The sequence below is a fragment of the Nuphar pumila genome, chromosome 16 (genome assembly GCF_984573655.1).
Source record: "Nuphar pumila chromosome 16, dmNupPumi1.hap1.1, whole genome shotgun sequence".
Lineage (NCBI taxonomy): Eukaryota > Viridiplantae > Streptophyta > Magnoliopsida > Nymphaeales > Nymphaeaceae > Nuphar > Nuphar pumila.
The window spans coordinates 61,908,791-61,930,550 of NC_143264.1; the positions used below are offsets into that span (position 1 = coordinate 61,908,791).

Consider the following 21,760-nt stretch of genomic DNA (forward strand, 5'->3'; position numbering starts at 1 on the left):
CTTCAAAATTCTCCAAAAATTAGATATTTTTTAATGTATGATGAACTTCGAGAAAATCCCGATAACCATCTTTGTAACAATGATTGTGACGCATCACAAGAATAAAGCCCTTCAAGTTATAAAGAAACTTTCTTTTTCTTTCCGGCTTCAGATACAAGAGCTACATTAAAATAGACGGATAATTTTATTCAAAGTATATTTTTCGAGGAACGTACAATTTTGGAAATTAAAAAAAAAAAACAGAAAAGCGCCGTTGCCGGGGATCGAACCCGGGTCACCCGCGTGACAGGCGGGAATACTCACCACTATACTACAACGACTTGGTTGTCCTATATTTACTTGAATAATTAAACATTTCTATCTAAAATTTGTTACACATCATTAAGAAGGCTGAGCCTAACCCCAGTTACATGAGGCCAAGATTTTCCCAATCGTCCTAAATAAATGCAACATTTTTATTAATCTACGTTTGAACAATAAACACCTCCCTCTAGGGCTGGTAAATGAACAGAGCAGCTCGTGACTCGACTCGTTCATGATAGGTTCGTATGGTTGGCGAGCCAAGCCAAAAACTGATGATTTAGCTTAAACGAGTGGAGCCCAAACACAAGGTATTCAGCTCAACTTTGCTTGATAGTGCTCGTACAGATAAAATATATATATTTGTATGGATAATATATAATTTGTGTAATATATAAAAGAAATAATGCATAAAATCTAAATAAAAAAGAATGATGAATAAAAACTATATACATATAATATGGACTATTAAGTGCAATTTATAAAAAATTATATATATATATATATATATATATATATATATATATATATATATATATATATATATATATATAATGTAATAACACAAAATGTCTTTACACGAGCCAGCTCATGTTGGGCTCGTCTCATTCAGGGATGAGCCGAGCCCAAGTTCCGCTCAGCTAAACAGGAACAGGAGCCAATTCTGAACATGCCTTGTTCGGTTAGTTGGGCTCATTTACCAGAGAGGGTGTTGTGTGTTCTCCCCCAAATATGCACTGTAGCTACAGTGCATGTTCGGGTCCTGACTGAGCACCGCGTGGTGCTCAGTCGGGTGTACCGTACAGCCTGCAGGCTGGCGTACAGTGGTGTATGGTGCCTCATACACCCGACTGAGCGCCACGCGGCGCTCAGTCGAACCGTGCATGCTTCAAAAGAGACCACTAGACCCGTGTCCAGGCAAGCTTGAATTGATCCATTCTAACTCTTGCATCAAGTTTGTAATTAACTTAGTCACGTTATTTTTTGCCGTGTTAGGGGACATGGCCGATGAAACGCTCATGACATATTACAGACAATATTTTATTATTTTTAATAGTTTTAGTAATATTATTTTTTCAATCATAAATATATGTTTATATATTACAATATCAAACAACATTTTTAATTAATTAAAATAATAAAAAAGTGTGTGTCCTCGTCTCTTATTGCAAACTCGCGTCAAGACATGGTTCGTGTCCGTACGTGCCTTTTGTGACATATAATAACACGCCCGTGCATGGACCGTCTGGGTCTGTTGTGATGTAATGACACAGTATCTTTATTATTTATAAAGAATTATTGAGGATTCGGTGGCATCATCCTTCATGAACGATGGGAAAGAAAATGAAATACGACAAATAATCTTGGTAGATGCACTTTATATTTTATGAGGGTTTTTCTTTGATTAAATATAGATGTGATTTAAATGCTTGATTTCATGAGGATTGGTGAATAGGCTTTTTATAAGGTGTGAAAAATCAATGGTTTAAATGGAAGCCTTACTACCTGTCTTCCTTCCGTTACGCCAAACCCTTTTTAGGCCAAACGAAGCATAAGTTATAAGGTGTGGATCAAAGACCACATGTGTAAGGTAGCGAACCTGTACTTTATTGACAGTGAGGACGAGAACGATGAGCTCAATAATCTAGAGTTGATTGATATGGGTGATGATGCTTTGTGGAGGTTTCAGAGATATCGTATCACATGTATTAGCACTATAACAAATCATTGGATTAGCGACGACTTAATTCCGTCGCTAATCCATCGCTAACCGGCTTAGCGACGGATATCTTCTATCGCGAATTTTTCAACGTTAATAAGCGACGACATATATCTGTCGTCAGTTCCGTCGCTAAGTTGCAACGGAAAAACGAACGACAATGTCTGTCGCAAAGCCGTCGTTACTAAACAGTGACCTCAATTTGGCGACGGCTTTACAACCGTTGCTAATCCATCGCTAACTTATACATCTAGCAACAGATATATCCGTCGCTAATCCGTTGCAAACAAGGAAAAAAATTAAAAAAATATATATTTGAAAACTAAATATCGAGAAAAAATTTTCGCGCTACAATTTATATTTCCTGTGAATAAAATACAAAGTACACATAAAATTACATATAAAAGGAAACTAAAACAATTAATCGTTCCACTTTAAAATTCACAAGTTTTAATTATTTATAATTCAACAATTACATTTTCGAAACAAAAAAAAAGTAGAACAAATTCAACACATTAATCTAATCATCGCCAAGATTTTGTGCGTCTTCTTGTTTATTGCCTTGATCTGTCCCTTCAGCTCCGCTACGCTGATTATCGCCAGTAACCTACATAAAAAACGAAAGGTCAGTATTGATAAACAAAATATATTAAAATAAAAAAAACTCTATATGTGATTCTATCATGCTCATATGTGCTCAAAGGCAGACAAAAAACTCTATATGTGATTATATCATGAATGATGTGTTCTAAGGCAGTCAAAAAGCTGAATATGTGATTATAGCATGCTCATATGTGTTCTAAGGCAGTCAGAAAAACTCTATATGTGATTCTACCATGCTCATATGTGCACTAAGGCAGGCAAAAAGATGTATATGTGATTTTATCATGCTCATATATGTTCTAAGGCAGTCAAAAAACTGAACATGTGATTATAGCATGCTCATATGTGTACTAAGGTAGTCAAAAAACTGAATATGTGATTATAACATGCTCATATGTGTTCTAAGGCAGTCAGAAAAACTGAATATGTGATTATAGCATGCTTATATGTGTTCTAAGGTAGTCAGAAAAATACTATATATGATTCTACCATGCTCATATGTGCTCTAAATCAGACAAAAAGCTGTATATGTGATTTTATCATGCTCATATGTGTTCTAAGGTAGTCAAAAAACTGAACATGTGATTATAGCATGCTCATATGTGTACTAAGGTAGTCAAAAAACTGAATATGTGATTATAACATGCTCATATGTGTTCTAAGGCAGTCAGAAAAACTGAATATGTGATTATAGCATGCTTATATGTGTTCTAAGGTAGTCAGAAAAACACTATATATGATTCTACCATGCTCATATGTGCTCTAAAGCAGACAAAAAGCTGTATATGTGATTTTATCATGCTCATATGTGTTCTAAGGCAGTCAAAAAACTGAATATGTGATTATAGCATGCTCATATGTGTTTTAAGGCAGTCAAAAAACTGAATATGTGATTATAGCATGCTCAAATGTATTTTAAAGCAGTAAAAAAAACTCTATATGTGATTCTATCATGCGCATATGTGCTCTAAAGCACGCAAAAAACTTTATATGTGATTCTATCATGCTCATATGTGTTCTAAGGAAGTCCGAAAAACTCTATATATGATTCTACCATGCTCATATGTGCACTAAGGCAGACAAAAAACTTTATATGTGATTCTATCATACTCATATGTGTTCTAAGGCAGTCAGAAAAACTCTATATGTGATTCTACCATGCTCATATGTGCCATAAGGCAGGTAAAAAGTTATATATGTGATTTTATCTTGCTCATATGTGTGCTAAGGCAGTCAGAAAAACTCTATATGTGATTCTACCATGCTTATATGTGCTCTAAGGCTGGCAAAAAGTTGTATATGTGATTTTATCATGCTCATATGTGTTCTAAGGCAGTCAAAAAACTGAATATGTGATTATAGCATGCTCATATGTGCTCTAAGGCAGGCAAAAAACTTTATATGTGATTCTATCATGCTCATATATGTTCTAAAGTAGTCAGAAAAACTCTATATGTGATTCTACCATGCTCATATGTGGTCTAAGGCAGGCAAAAAGCTGTATATGTGATTTTATCATGCTCATATATGCTCTAAGGTAGTTAAAAAACTGAATATGTGATTATAGCATGCTCATATGTGTTCTAAGGCAGTAAAAAAAACTCTATATATTGAAATAAACAAAATCCAATGCACCTAAGTTAAGGCAATCAAAGTTACATGAAATCTAACGACATGCAATATATTGCATGAGACTTTCATACTTGAGAGGCACCTGCAATCAAAGTTCTCCTGTTCAGCAAAAAACTGTTGAACTCAGATCGGAGAACGTCGACGATGGTTTCATGGAAGTATTTACACATTGTGTCCTTAACGATCTGACGTACTTCATCACCGAAAAAAATAGGATGCTGCCTGGAGATTATGTCGATGGAAGAAGTCTGTGGGTCGTGACTGGAGGAAGCAATGACAGGTGAGGTGTTCATATTACTCTCAAACCTGAACACACGACCCTTTTTGGGTTCACCTACTGCAGTCACCCATGCTGCAGGATCAAATGATGGAAGCTAAGTAGAGTCATCGCCATATCGCTCTACCATATGTTGCTCATATGCCTCCTACAAAATAATGTTTACACTATGCATTAATAATTATAATGTTTATGATAACTTGTATATTGCGATAATTATTAATAGAATAAATACATACCGTTGTCGTTCTCGCCTTCTCTGATACGAAGTCTCCCGTGGTCTTTCGTTTATGTGTTTCAACAAACACATTCTTATATGGTACAATGCCTCATTTTTCTGCTTCATGCGAAGTTAAATGCTAAAAGATTTAGTTAACAGGTTTGCAACAATACTTATAAAATTAATATTATATATTAATGAGTTATCATTTTCTTCAGGTGACTCCCAAAAGTCTTAGATCCACCTGTGTGTAGATGGGCTTCAGGCATTTTCGCTCAATTTTATGCAGCCTTCGCAGAGCGATTTCGAAATGCATCCCCCACCCACTTGTCGCACATTCCCTTCCAATAATCTCTTCTGATAGTAATAAGGTCATGGCCCTTCCACTGCAGTGGATCATCTATTCCGTCAGATGCTTTTTTTGCTGCAGTCTTTATATTGTGCAACATGTCTGCAAATCGATTGACAACCACCTTCTGCCACACTTTTCTTGCATCATGTTCCTCCACTGTAGTCGCGAAGCAATTCGAAGCTTATATATATTTTCAAAAAGTTAGTGAACATGACTATAAAAAAAAATTAAATATGAAACACATTAACTATGACAAACAACTGTATACTGTGAATGAGGACCATAATCTGTCTATCACTTCTTTTGGATACTCTTTTCATTGAGCGACCGATCCTGGTAGATGTTGAAGAAGTGAATTCCTAATATCGCGTACTACTTCTTGTGACTCAAACCTCGTGCTGCATATGAATTGGTACATAGTAAATATCAATATAAAATATTTATAAGATATGCAATAAGTGAAAATGAAATACTTACGGTCGATTATCGATATACACTATTCGAATGAGTCTACTTGTGCCAGACTGAGAAGACCCTGTATCATGTGTTGGCTCCTGACTTGTGTGATCAACTGGTGTAGGTGAGTCATGTACAGGCGAAACATCATCTGTAAAAAAATACGTTAGAAATTCTCAGAATGCTCATTTTAACTAATCAAGCATCCAATTAGTTAAATGATATACCTATCACAGGAGCCCATGAAGATGAAGGCTGGGCCTGACTACTACTGAATGAACGACCACTATAAGCTCCACGAACCATATTCTAACAAATAAAAAATGACATACAATACATTCAAATAATTCACATCAAGTATTACAATACATTCAAATAATTCAAATCATTCATAGCAAGTATTGCAATACATTCAAATCATTCGCATCAAGTATTACAATACATTCAAATCATTCGCATCAAGTATTGAAATAGATTCAAATGATTTGCATCAAGTATTACAATACATTCAAATAATTCAAATCATTCACATCAAGTATTGCAATACATTCAAATCATTCACATCAAGTATTGCAGTACATTCAAATGATTCACATCAAATATTATAATACATTCAAATAATTCAAATCATTCACATTAAGTATTGCAATACATTCAAATCATTCGCATCAAGTATTACAATACATTCAAATCATTCACATCAAGTATTGCAATACATTCAAATAATTCGCATCAAGTATTACAATACATTCAAATAATTCAAATCATTCACATCAAGTATTGCAATATATTCAAATAATTCGTATCAAGTATTACAATACATTCAAATAATTCAAATCATTCACAACAAGTATTGCAATACATTCAAATAGAGGTTTGTATTACAAGATTTTGCTCACTAGCTTGAGAATTCTTCTTCATCACTTGTTTGACTTTCATATTCTTCTTCTTCTTCTTCTTCCTCCTCTTCTTCTTCATTGTTTGCCCATCCACTTGGTATATCATTTGGATCACATTCTTCTATGAATGTTTCATCGGCCAATGGAGATATGACATGCATATCATGCGCAACATCGTGACCATAAGAGAAGTCAGAGATATCATCTGATTGATAGTAATCACTGTCTTAAGCTAACTTGTCTTCTTGTAACTGATCATACTCAGGGTATAGTTTGGACTTCACCTTGCAAACTGCCCACCATTCATTTCTATCTGATTTTTTTGTACTCGGATATGAAGTATAATAAACTTGTTGAGCTTGCGAGGCTAATACGAATGGTTCATATACTGCAAACCTTGATTTATGATTCACCTCCATAATGCCTGAGGATTTGTCGAGTCTTGTTGCAGTTGGATCAAACCAATGACACTTGAATAAAGTTACCATATTATTTATGCCTAAGTAAGTCAACTCCATTATTTTCTCTATAACACCGTAATAATCATGTTCATTTTCACCGTAGCTGCTACCCTTGACACACACGCCACTATTCATCATTGATTTGTTTATACCGTAATCTTTTGTATGGAATTGATAACCATTTACAATATACCTGTTGTAACATTGCACAACTTTGGTTGAACCATTTTCTAAATCACATATTCCTTGATCTTTAACATCACCTTGGCGGACCTACGCACAAACATAAACAATGATTGTGATCACGACCAATTAAGTAACTTAGTGTTATTTACAAGTACACAATTTATGTTAGTGTCCTTACCAACTGTTTCAACCACTCCACAAACTTAGTTTTATGTTCTTTTTGTACTTCTGCATCAGTGAGATGTGAAACTTCTCTTCGCAACTCCAGATCAAATCGTCTGCAAACCACAAATACTTAGATTACCAAACCATGTATGCATGTATAAAACATAAAAAGATTTTTAATTGTGCTGCGTCTACATATACTTACTCGATGTATGGGTCGATCACTGAGCAATTAAAAAAAATATAGATGTGTGATGCGTCTTGCTCTCGATCTGTCAAGAGCCTTGATCGACAACTACCAAATGCATGCCCAAGTGGTTGAAATATCGATAGCTTGTCAGCTACAGTTACTTGTTCTCCATCATCGTTACGAGACAGACATGTGTAACGTGTTGGAATTTGAGGATCAAAGTACATAGATGAGAAATTTGAAATATCTTCTAAAGTGTACGCCTTACAAATAGAGCCTTCTACTCTTGCTTTATTACGAACCTTTTTTTGAGGTCAAACATACAACTGTTAAAAATATATATTTCAAATTTGAAATATCTGTCATTGAAGAGACAAATATAAGAAAACATATACCTTTCAAATGGGTACATCCATCGATATTGCACAGGGCTACCAACCCTTAGTTTATATGGCAAATGTATGATCAAATGTTTTATAACATCGAAAAATGCTGACGAAAACATCTTTTCTAGCAGACAAACATTGGTGATGACAGAGTCCTCGAGATTCTTTACATCAAATACTACGACTTCTGATGCACACAATGTTCTAAAAAATTCACTCAACTCAGACAATACCCTCCATATAGGTTTGTCTAACGTATCATGGAATGCTAGGGGTATCAATCGTTGCATAAAGATATGACAATCATGGCTCTTCAACCCATATAACTGTCCATCGTCAATCTTTGCAGCTCGAGCAATGTTAGAGACATATCCATCTGGAAATCTCAATTGTCTCAACCATTGACATACATGATTTATTTGATCAGGTCCAAGCACGTACTTTGCCTTTGATTTCAGTACTTTGCCATTATACTCTTTGAGTTCCAATTCTGGTCTTTTACATATTACTTTTAAATCCATACGGGCCTTTAGATTATCCTTCATTTTTCCTTTAACATTCATTACTATATTGAACACATTATCAAACACATTTTTCTCCACATGCATCATATCCAAATTATGTCGTATCAATAAAGTCGGCCAATATGGTAGTTCCCAAAAAATAGATTTCTTTGTCCAATTGTGATCCTTCTCAAATCCACGGAAGGGTGTAGGACTGCGGGCATCTGTTAATACATCTGGAAAGTATCACAATCTTCTTAGAATCTATATGCCAGACAATCTTGTGGATAGACCTTCCATTTCAGTTATGTCTGCTCTAAACGCATTCCTTTGTCGTCGGAACGGATGGTCGCTAGGTAGAAATCGATGATGACACTCAAACCAGCAAGGCTTCCTTCCATGCGTCAATCTAAAAGCTTTGGTATTCTCCATGCAGTACGAACATGTCAACCTCCCATGTGTGCTTCAACCAGATAACATACCATATGCAGGGAAGTCACTAATTGTCCATATAGCAGCGACCTTCATATTGAAATTTTGTTTTTTGTGGGCATCATACGTGGTAACACCGTCATCCCATAATACTTTTAGTTCATCAATCAATGACCTTAAATATACATCGAGATTTTGGCCAGGTGAGGTCAGACTAGGGATCAACAGAGACAAGAAAAAATTTGGACGCTTCATACACAAGCTTGGTGAAAGGTTATATGGAGTTACAAATACTGGCCAGCATGAGTATTGAGTTGATCTACCCCCAAATGGATTAAATTCATCTGTACATAGACTTTCTCACTTCCATTGTGAAGTTCTGATGAGTACGATCAAAGTGCTTCCAAGCTTTAGCGTCAACATGATGCGTGATCTTGTCTTCATCGTGTCGAACTTTATTTGCATGCCATCTCATGTGTTTAGCTGTCCTTGAAGACATATACAACTATTGCAATCTAAGAGTGATAGGAAAATAACGGAGCAACTTGTATAAAACTTCTTTTGATCTCGTGCTACCATTGCCTCTTATCTTTGGCTTGAACCGAGGATGCCCACATGAAGGGCATGATATGTTGTTTTTCTAATCCTTGAAATACAACATGCAGTGTTTTGGACATGCATCAATCTTTTTATACCCCATACCTAGAGCGTTGACGATAACTTTTGCACGATAGAAATTTTGTGGTAATTTCTCATCTTTAAGCAACATACTCTTCACAATCATGCACAAATGGTCAAAACATGATTGACTCAAATTATACTCGGATTTCAAATTCATTAGTTGAAGAACTGCAGACAAGATAGTGTGACTCTCGCAACCGTTCCAAAGTGGCTCATCAGCATCTCTAAGTAAATCATAAAATCTACTAGCTGCATCGTTTGATGATTCTTCATCTACTACAGTTCTTACATCACTAGGACTCATAGAAGAACCTAGTTCTGTTCCTGCGACATCAAATATCAAATTTATATATGGATTATCGTGCACCACATTCACCCGTGCATCAAAATTGTTTTTAAATTTTTCTCCATGAAAGATCCAATTCTGATAATCACTCACAAAACCCTTCCTGTATAGGTGATGTCTAACGCCATGAGGTTCTACAAATCGATTATTCCTACAAATCTTGCTGGGACACCTAATTTGACCTGTGGGATCCACTATACTGACACTTGCCGTTGCAAATTCAATAAAACTTTTAACACCATCCATATACTCATGCGATAACTCATTGTCCACTATCCTACGGTACATCCATTCACGGTTTGCACTTATTTTGTCGTATGCTGTTACGAATAGTATCCTAACCAGCTAAAAGAGAACCATCAGAATGCTATGATAAAGAAAATATCAAAATTATCATGCAATATATGATGTCATACAATCACAAGAATTATGATGCATGCATTGATAACTTAATATTTTCATGTGCAAACTATTCATGACATGATACATTCATTTGAAGCATGCTTTCATTATATAATTTCACATGGAAGTCATAATTAAATTGAAAGTAACTACATGCAAGCATGAATACAATCACATCAAACATTGCAATACATCAAAATCATTCATATCAAACAAATGTCAAACATGTACCTGCAGCAAACACACTTAAATATCCTGCTAACTACTACCATGCCTAGCATGGAATCCGTACTCAAAAAATAAAAACACTTCTATTCTCATACATTAAAATTATGCTCAACATGATCTCTGAACTCCAACAAAGCAGTCCTAGATATCAACAACTAAGTGAGTGTGTGAACAATAAAGTGTTACATCCAATAAATTAAATAACATGTGATGCACTTGCATCACTTACTCACCACGGATATTTACCCGATTTGCATTGTTTTTGTTACTTACTTACCACGGGTGGCGAGGCACAAGCGAGTTTCGTTGAGAAATCTGTAAAAAACACTGTGTTAAAATGAAGTCACCATCTACCGAAAAAAAAACTGAGGCAAATGAAAAAATCTTGCATAGGCCTTTTATCTAAAAAATGCGACCCTTCCAGAAGTTGGGCTTTGGTGCACGTATTAGCTCTAGCTTTATTAGAGTTATCCGAGTAGCAGGAACCATCAAACAAACTGTAACTAATTTAATGAGTCATTCGCAGTTTCACAGAACGATGCAGTTTCACAGAACGCAGGGGGGCGACCCCCAGCCTGCCGGAAATGTAGGGGGGGGCGACCCCCTGCCTGCCGGAAATGCAGGGGGCGACCCCCAGCCTGCCGGAAACGCAAAGGGGCGACCCCCTGCTACCGAAAACGCAGGGGGGTCGACCCTCTGCTGTCGGAAACGCAGGGGGTCGACCCCCTGCCTGCCGGAAATGCAGGGGGGCGACCCCCTGCACCCTGCTGCCAGAAACGCAGGGGGTCGACCCCCTTCCGGAAACGCAGGGGGGTGACCCCCTGCTGCCGGAAACGCACGGGGGTCGACCTCCTACTGTCGAAAACGCAGGGGGGTCGACCCCTTGATGCCGAAAATGCAGGGGGTCGACCCCTTGCCGGAAACATAGGGGGTCGACCCCTTGTCGGAAACGTAGGGGGTCGACCCCCTACCGAAAATGCAGGGGGTCGATCCCCTACCGAAAATGCAGGGGGTCGACCCTTTCGGTAGGGGGTCGACCCCCTACCGAAAATGCAGGGGGGTCGACCCCCTACCGACAGAAACGTTTACTTGCGCATCGTCGGGCGACGACGGGAGGCTGACGGGGAGCGGTGGACGGTGGGGGCTGGAGAGAGGCCGACGAGCGGTGGGAGGAAGAGGGCGGCAGGAGGGAGAGGGCAGCGGGCGGGAGCAGTGGAAGAGGCAGCGAAACAAGAAAAGAGAAAGAGGGCTGAGATTAGGGATTTACGCGACATTTAGCGACAGAATTATGTCGTCGCTATGCCGTCGTAAATCAAAATACGAAAATAGAGATGGAATCTATTCCATCACCAAATTTGTCGCTAAATTGCGATAGAATAGATTCTGTCGCAAAATACGTCGCTAAATGGTGCGACTATTATGACAAAACCTTCCGTCGCAAAATCCGTTGCTAATTAGCGATGACGTTTGCGACGGAATCTATTCTGTCGCTATTTTCGTAAATATTATTCATTTGAGCGACTGATTTGTTTCTCTTGTTAATCTGTCACTAGTTAGCGATGAAATTATTCCGTCGCTAATTCCATATTTTCTTGTAGTGTAGGTATTTGGATCTGGACCTCAATAAAGATCCAAAATAATCAATTCATACACATCCAAATTCGAATGGTCCAAGTAATCACATTGGATCTTAAGTTATCAAGATTTGGATTTTCAAATGATTCGGGTCAACTCAAATGAGTTTAATTCGGGTCAACTCAAATGAGTTTGAGGTTTAGATGCATATTAGGGTTTAAACTGGATATAGAAGAATTCTGAATTCATTTAAGACCCGAATAGATCTCACTAAAGTAAAATTAATTTAGATGCATGGTGGATGGGCATGCAGCGACCTGATTGAATTGACAGCCACTCATCTTGGCATTTCTTGAGATGAGAGTGGTGTCTATCTCGAGAAACATTGACATGGATGGTCATCAGCAGTGCTGCATGCCACTCATCTTGGCATTTCTCGAGATGGGTGTGGTGTCCATCTTGAGAAATGTTGACATGGATGATCATCAGCAGCATGCCAGCCTCACTTCATAAAAAAAATGACATCTTTTTCAAAAATCAACTAAACCTAAACTATTAGCTCCTAACTGCCTTCTTGACTATGTTGCATAGACTAGAGGCTGACACATACGGTCCTTGTTTTTAAATTTTTTAATAATTTTAAGATTATTTCAATAAATATATAATTTTAACAGTAAAATATTAAATAATAAATTTTTGTTGATTAAAAATTAAAATTTTCGTGCCCTCCTCATGTCCTATTTGTATGTGTATTTTGTTTCTTTGCTGGCTGTCATTGTGTATGGTATCCCTAGCTAATCACATTGAGATTGGGTCCGAACCTTGTGTAATCTTGAGCATGAGATTCAAAACCAGCACAAATTAATGACATTGACAAATTTCCGCCTGGGTTTTATTTGGGACCCTATGTTTGACAAACAAATCATAATTAATTAAACGAATTTCTCAAAATCTAAGATTTAGATTTTTCCAAATTTAGCATTTCCATCAAAAGTTATTTGGAAACCAGGCTATATATATGTGGGATGGATCCCCAACATATGTAGCCTGGTATTGACAGGAGTCACTAGAATATGAGAACTACCGTGTGAACAGGCATTTTTAATATTTTTTTACAAATCCGACCATCTAGATGTGTTCGACATGGTGAATTTGCTAGGAATAAACTGTTGGACCGTGTATTTTCAATGAAAAAAATACAATTTTTTGGATAATTGAATATTTGCAAAGATTATAAGTCATTGATTTTGAAGTCTTTAAAAAAAATCTTGTCTATGAAGTCTTTCCTTTCACACATGGAAGGGATATCCACTGATATGTCCAGTCTAGAGATTATGGGTTGAGCCAGTCAAACCATTGGATCATCAACAAAGATTACCATGACCTGATCCTTTCAAGGGATCTTGACACACTGATGATAGGTGAAGTAAACTGCCTTTAGGTTATGAATCCATGATCGTCTCAAGAGCAGGTTATAAGAAGCTGATATGTTCACCATGTGAAACAAAGTTTGATGGGATATTAACTCGATTTCCACATCCAATATTACTGTTATTAGAGTTGCTGTTACATTCTCATAGTATCCGCTGATTTGAATGCAATGATCTCTGAATTTCGATCAGGTAATGCTGAGATTTTGAGTAATTATGTAAGGATAAATGTTTAGACTCCTGCCCATGTCCACGGACAGTGGTCCTCATAAAACCAAACATGTAGATCACAACCATATGGTTATTAAATATTTAATAGAAAAAGAAAAAAAAATCTATGAAATTTGCGGTTCACAAGGTAGTTCTCATATTTCCAATTCTAAATAAGAACTCTGTCAAAAGAGCCGATGAAGCAGAGAACAAAGAAGAGTGACTCTGAATGCACACTTTATTTAGCGTATAACCATGTCCTTATATACAGTATTCTGTTACAATATATAAGTAAACAACAAAATGATAAAAACTAAAATGGAAACGCATATTTGAATTCTACGATAATTTTGGATTCTCAAGGATAGTTGAAACTGAAATCAGGTCCGAGAATCACATCATCCAATAACTTTGCATCTTGACGGTTATCATTTCTGACACTCTCCCTCAAGTTGGTGCTCCTATGTCGATGAGGGCCAACTTGCGTATTAGATGGCCGGATTGCTCTTGTCCAAGGGACTTGGTAAAAATATCAACAATTTGATCCTTTAATCGTACAAAGGTAGTGCAAATCTCTCCTGCCTGAATTTTTCTCTAATATGATGACAATCTATCTCAATGTGTTTGGTTCGTTCATGAAAAACTGTATTTGCTGATATGTGCATTGTTGCTTGATTATCACAACATAGATTAATTGGTCCTTTGTGTCCAATACCCAAGTCTTTAAGCAAGTACCAAATTCATGTTAATTCGCAACATGCCAATGCCATTGCTCTATACTCCGCTTCGGCTGATGATTTTGACACAGTGGTCTACTTCTTGGTCTTCTAGGATATAGGGCTTTTATCAATCATAACACAGTAACCCGTAGTGGATCGTCAGGTCATTGGGCAAAAATCGCAATCAGAGTCAGAAAAACCTGTTATATTGACCTTGCTTTGTGATGACATCATGATTCCGTGTGATATGGTTCCCTTTAAGTATTTGAGGAGTCTGTACATGGCATCTTGGTGAGAAATCCTGGGCTCATTCATGAACTGGCTCAAGATATAAATCAAGTGAACTATATATGGTCGTATAATGGTCAAATATATGAGTTTGCTCACTATTGTTCTGTATGACGTAGGGTCTTTGAGAGTTTCTCCATTTTCATTGTCGAGTTTCAAATTTTGTTCCATGGGAAACTCACTTGGTTACTTTCTAAGATGTCAAGTGTATATTTTCTTTGGGAAAGGAATATGCCATCCTTGGATTTGGTAACTTCAATTCCTAGAAAATATTTGAGTTTGCTCAAGTCTTTTAATAAAAAATGCTCATTGATGAGTTCTTTTAGATGCGATATTCCCTATAATGACGATGTCATCAACGTATATTACTAAGAAAAATTTTCAGCAAATGGGTATACAAGATCAAGTACCACTCTGACGGATCTGTTGAACGCTACAAGGCATGCCTCATTGCTAAGGGCTATACACAAACAGAGGGCATCGACTATAATGAAACATTTGCTCTTGTGGCTAAGGTCACCACCATTCGCTGCATTCTAGCCCTTGTCGCCATCTTTATCAGGTTGATGTCAATAATGCCTTTCTACATGGCAACCTCCAAGAAGAAGTCTATATGACTCTTCCACCAGGTTTCAGTCGACAGGGGGAGAACATTCTGTGTCGACTAAAAAAATTCATATATGGGCTCAAGCAATCTTCATGAAACTGGTTTGCCAAGCTTTCGGACTTTCTTATCAGCGTGGGCTTCCTACAATCCAAAGTCGACTATTCTCTATTCTTATGCATGAGGGTCCAAGTATTGTTTTCTTTTAATACTCGAATCTCAGCTTGCATGGTGTTTTGCCACTTATCATCTTGTGTGGCTTGGTAGAAAGTGGATGACTCAAAATCCTTAATTAGGTTGGTGAGAAAGCAACAATGTTTTGAAGAGTACCTATGTCCATCCAGACATGAAACAATCGGATAATGTGTTCCTTTTTTTTTGCAAGGAACAATACTCTTGTGATTGATGTTGGTTTCGGGTAAGAGAGCAAGGCAGTGGTAATCCTTGAGATGGGTAGGTGGATGATGATGCCGTGTGGATCAACGAATGAGTTGAACCGGGGTTGGAGAATGGGTAGGTTCAGGTGCATGCTCAAAATTTATGGGTTGAGTTGGAGGTTCGATGAGTATATGGCTGTGGTTGGTATTGATGCCTGCATCTGGATATGGATTGGAAGTAATTTGTTCGTCGAAAAGTAAAGGAAGAACAATGTGAGATTCACCCTTTTGGGGCCCATTATTTTCTTGGTATGGAAAATTATTTTCATAAAAACGAACATCTCGGCCGGTAAAAACGACGTGGTCTTCTAAGACATATAATTTGTATGCACTTTGGCCAAATGGGTAACCTATGAATATGCATTTTTGAACTCTTTTATCAAACGTATTGGTTTTATGAATATTGTAGGCATAGCAAAGGCAACCAAAAACCTGGAGGTGTTCATATTTTGGAGGATAATTATATAAAATTTCATAAGGGACCTTGTTTGAAATCACATTAGTTGGTAATCGATTGAGAAGAAAAACTGCAGTCATGATGCTTTCTCCCCAAAATTTAATGGATAGACCGCTTTGAAAAAGAAGAGCATGGGCAGTGTTCAAAAGGTCGGGATGTTTGCGTTCTACTACTTCATTTTGTTGGGGTGTGGCAACACAACTATGTTGATGTTCTATCCCCATTTCATTTAAAAACAACTGCATTTCATGTGAAAAAAACTCAGTCTCGTTGTCACTTCGTATTTTCTTTATTCTTACTCCAAATTGATTTTCAATAAGGTTCACAAAAGTCTTAATGATGGAAAAGGTTTCATTTTTGTACTTCATTAAATAAACCCAAATGGCTCTTGAAAAATCGTCAACGATTGTTACAAAGTAATGGGCACCATTAAGGGATGCAATTTTATATCCTCCTCATACATCACAATGAATCAAATGAAAAGCTTTAGAGGTGGAAACTCCACTGCTAGGAAAGAGAGGTAAAAAATCTTTAGCTAGATGGCAAACATGACAATTGTCTATGTGCTTAAAGCGTTAAATGAAATTGGTATCAAGTAGAGAAGTGGTTCTAGAATTTGATGAATGTCCGAGGCGACAATGCCATAAACTTGACTTATCGATGATGGAAGAGTTGATGACTTGATCGGCTTGCTCAAGGATATATAAACCACCTTGCAATTTACCCGTTCCAATCGTAATCGTTGAGTGTTGGTCTTGCAAGATACAAGAATCATCATTAAATATTGCATCACATTTGGAGTCAGTACACAACTTGGGTATGAAAACAAGGTTGAATTGGAATTCTAGTACACATAGAACATCTTTGAGGATGAGACTGGGAGTGATAGTTACGGTTTTTGTGTAGGTGACATTAGCATGGGTTCCATTAGAGAGGCCGACGGATAGATGGAGGAATTTTTTTGGCGAATCTATCATTGTCGAATTGTTTCATATATGGTCGGTGGCTCCGGTGTTTAAAATTCAAAGTTTGTTTGAAACAAGACAATAAGACTAGTTTAAGGTCATGCCTGATATATTCGCAAGTGGTTCGGTTTTACCTTGGTTTGCCTTGGTCATGAGTTCAACAATTTGCTTGAGTAGTTTGGGGCTCACTTGATTGATGTTAGGTTTGCTTATGGTCTGGTTTGTGTTTGCCGATGTAGTGGCATTGACCTTGGGCTTTGAATGAGCATTAGAAGAATTTGGCCTACTTGGGAACCCCACTAAAAAATAACATTTTGCTTTATATGTCCCAATTTACCACAATGTTTGCATTTCATTCGAGGTTTCCCTCATTCTCGTCCTTGATGCTCCCTATAATTATTTGGTAAGGAGATATTGGCAGCAATAGAGTCTGTTACTGGTGTCACCACGTTCAGCTCCTTATGTCTTTCTTCCTGTATTAGAAGAGAATAGGCTTTGACCATGGTAGGCAATGACTCCATCAATAGAATTTGGCTTCAGACTTGATTATAGCTTTCATTTAAGTCCATTAGGAATTGAATTAATTGATCACGTTGTTGTAATTCATACACTTTCTTCATAGCACCACAAGTATATACAGGTAAGGATGTGTAGGAAGTGAGTTCGTCCCACAACGCTTTGATCTTGCTGTAATATACAACAATCGAATGTTTCCCTTGTCTACAATTTAAAATTTGACGTTGAATCTGGTACACTCATGGTGCATCAACTTGAGTGAATCGTTCACTCAACTCGACCCACACTTCGGCCGCAGATTGTGCATAGATGACAATTGCAGCAAGATCCTTATGTATGGCATTTAAAATCCAAGACTGAACAAGGTTGTTGCACTGATTCCAGGCTGCAACTAAAGGTGATGGCAAATCTGGTTTTGGGTTCATCGACAAATCCCATTTTATTTTTGGCGTTCAATGTCATGATCATAGCAATCTGCCATGTGGGACAGTTATCTTTTGTTAAACAATGAGAAACGAACATGGTACCTGGGTTGTCCGAGTGATGGACGTAATATGGGTTGTCTTTCGCAGTTTCTTTGCTTTGAGATTAAGAGTTTATTTCGACGTTGTTGCCTGCCATCTTCATATTTAAATAGACAAAATATACCTCTCAAATAAGGCTTCAATTGATTCCCTATCCACCAAGGAAACTGGTTAAACCTCCTGTTGCGCCACTGGATGTTGCTCCGGTTTCAGGCGATTACCCAACGAAGGCTGCTTCAGGATTGTGCTCTGATACCATGTCAAAAGAGCCGATGAAGTAGAGAACAGAGAAGAGTGGCTGTGAATGCACACTTTATCCGACGTATACAATATATAAGTAAACAACAAAATGATAAGAACGAAAATGGAAACACAGATTTAAATTTTGAGATAATTTTGGATTCTCAAGGATAGCTGAAACTGAAATCAGGTCCGAGAATCATGTCATCCGATAACTTTGCATCTTGACGGTTATGATTTTTGACAAACTCAATCTAATCCAACCTGTTTATCATTTTATATAAAAGATCGTGCAGAATTCTATTTTTAGTGAATTTGGTAATATATATGCTAAGACTATAACTTGATTAAGAACCTATTGTTTTGAACCCAAGTCAAATTCATATTAGCTCTCAGTATGTCATGGCCCACATCCATTTTAATCCTTGATCCATACCACAAGTGAGGACCCATGGAGGACTCTCATGTCATTGTCAGATTACACTATGATTGTATCATAGAAATTGCATATACATTCAGATTGAAAGAAACTAGGGCATCGCTTAGATGAGGATTTTGAAAAAAATGGTTTTGATCATGGTCATCAGGAAACAAAATTAATACTAGAAGGAAAGCAGAAGCAATGATGCGACTGTTAAAAAGTAGTATGATGTGGGAAGCATGATACGATTGTGAAACAATTATGCATGCTTATGAAAAATGAAAAGGAAGCACATAGAAAGTATTATAAAGTGTTGACAGAAGTAAATAGGAAATGATGTAAATACAAATATAAAACTATATAAAACCAACATGCAATATTGTTATAACAAATTTTTTATTTTTTAATATAAAAAAATGCAAGAAGTGAGGGAGAAGCAAGTGAAGAGTGACAAAAGTGAGAAACATTAAGGAAGTGAAAGATAATCAATTTGAGAAATGAGGAATAAGCAAGCTTTCTCACTAAAGGAATCAAGTTTCTCATATTTTGAAAGCCTATTTTCAAAAGCTTCTCTTCTTTTTGAGTAAGGGAAGAGTTTCCTACTTCGGAAGCAAGCTTCTCATATAGCAAGAAGCTTCCGATAAACTATGGCTTTGATAGATCTATTTTTTCAAAAAATATTACTCAAATTTTTATTAAAAACTATAGTTTCTGTTTAATTCTCGATCAATTCTACTATGACCACACAAATGTTACTGTATAGTATCAATTTTTAGAGATGGAAGCAAAATACCTGGGAGTGGGGCTAGTAAACGAGCCAAACGAACCAAACAGGGCATGTTTGGGCTTGACTTGTTTACTAGTTGACTCAGCTCATGGCTCGGCTAGTGCCTGAATGAGACAAGCCAAAACAAATATGTTAATTATTAATTAGGAACAACTATATATATATATATATATCTGTCTCTTTGTATTTATATTCTATGCATTCTTCTCTTTATATATTACACATAAAATATATACATACTTTATCTATACGAGCTCACACGAGCTTAACACCCTGTGTTCGGGCTCGACTCGTTTAAGTTGAACGAGCTACTCGTGGCTTGGCTTATTAGTTGTACGAACCGATCACAAACGAGTTTACAACAATCCAAACCGCGCCGAGTCATAAGCTCTGTTTGTTTAGCAGCCCTACCTAGGAGATGCCTGAGGGCTTCGACGAGATGGTTGCTGCCAAATCCCATCCCATCCCATCACCAAGTATTTCACATATTCTAGATTCCAAACAGGAGAGGGTGTTTGGGATTTTACAAATCTCATCTGATGCCCTCCACGCCAGACTCCCAAACAGAGGCCTTAGGTGGATTTGGTAAAGCGACAGAATGGGCTGGATTGTGTTTGGAGTTTTATTTGTGAAATCGAATCCATATCATAATTCACCAACTAAACATCTAAATCTGTATAATGCACGTAGCTTAAATAGCTAATCAGATTTGGCTTTGATAGTAGTTTTTTCCATCTGTATCCGAATCCATCTTCAGTTCTGACTAGGTCACATCTGATCACATCGGGTTCAGTGAACCTCCATCCGAATTGAATCTTCACCAATTTACATCACTACAGCTACCATAGCTCTCATCACCAATCCATCATCATAGGCTTCGTTTGGCAGTGGCTTATGAATATTCAATGGATCGAAGTTTATCCAATATCCAACCTAAACTGACATGGTTTAGTTAGATTCGATACGCCAAAACCATATCTGATTATAATTGGACCGTATACGGTCTTAGTTTTTTTGCTACCGAATCCGACAAATATTAGCCTTTGATGAATATCCAAATCTGATTTCACGTAAAAAAAAAAAAACAGATTTAGTATGAGTCCGAGTCCGACTCTGAATCTGAATCCAAATCTGTTTAGGCAATGTCTGACTAATCAAATCTGACAGAAGCCAATCCGAACCATTTACATCGAGTCGGGATCGGGTGCAATATGATTGCACGTTTATTTGTGCATTAAGCACCTAATTGCCCTTCATCAGGCCTTAGCCCCACAACTGAGAGGCCCTGTCCCCAAGAAGGAGGGTGATCAGGTGCGCTTAATTCACAAATATTTGTGCAATCATGTTGCACCTGATCTTTCACGTTTACATCCCTACGTATGAATAGCGCCTGCTCTACATCCTGAGCTACCCTAAAAATATATGAAGTTAGGCCTCTTAAAAACGCAGCTTAACTGTAGTGTTCCATACATTATGTGACCAATCATCATATTTGAACAATAGGCCCAAATCTGTGCAATGCCATCAGTGCATCCGAGACTCCCGATCACAATTTTTTATAATCTTCATGTATACATTGCAGTGCAAGAATGGTGGCTGTATGTTGAGATCACTGGAAAAGGGTCTCACAGCCAACCACAAGAACCCTAACAAAAGAAGGAAGCAGATCAGGTCATGCTGGACATGAGCGTTTTTACTCGTGCCGACATCGTGGTCATTCTATTTATGCTAAAAAGTTGACAAAACAGTTATATGCTAAGTGGCATTCATCCAAAATGCAAACAGACGACTAGGGGTGGCAATTTCTGACACGACCTGCCAACCCGCCTCTTAGGCGGGTTCGGGTTGGGCTTAAGCCAACCCGTTTAATAAACGGGTCGACCCGCGTAACCTGTTTATTGAACAGGTCGGGTTCGGGTTGGGGGTATGCCAACCCGTCAACCCGGCTGACCCGTTCAATAAACGGGTTAGGCAGGTGGGTCAACCCGCTAACCCGACCCGCCAACCCGTCTGCCAACCCGCCCCGCCAACCTGACTACCTGCCAACCCGATCCGTCAACCCGCCAACCTGACTCGCGAACCTGAAAACCCGTTTACCCAACCCAACCCATTTATTAAATGGGTTGGCGGGTCGTGTCGGGTTACCCG

General features: G+C 37.6%; 1 non-coding gene across 1 annotated transcript; it reads right to left on the reverse strand.

Moving 5' to 3' along the window:
- Window positions 1-248: 248 nt before the first annotated feature.
- Window positions 249-320, reverse strand: TRNAD-GUC (transfer RNA aspartic acid (anticodon GUC)). Its single transcript has one exon. It is a non-coding gene; the product is annotated as a tRNA-Asp (tRNA).
- Window positions 321-21,760: the final 21,440 nt, after the last annotated feature.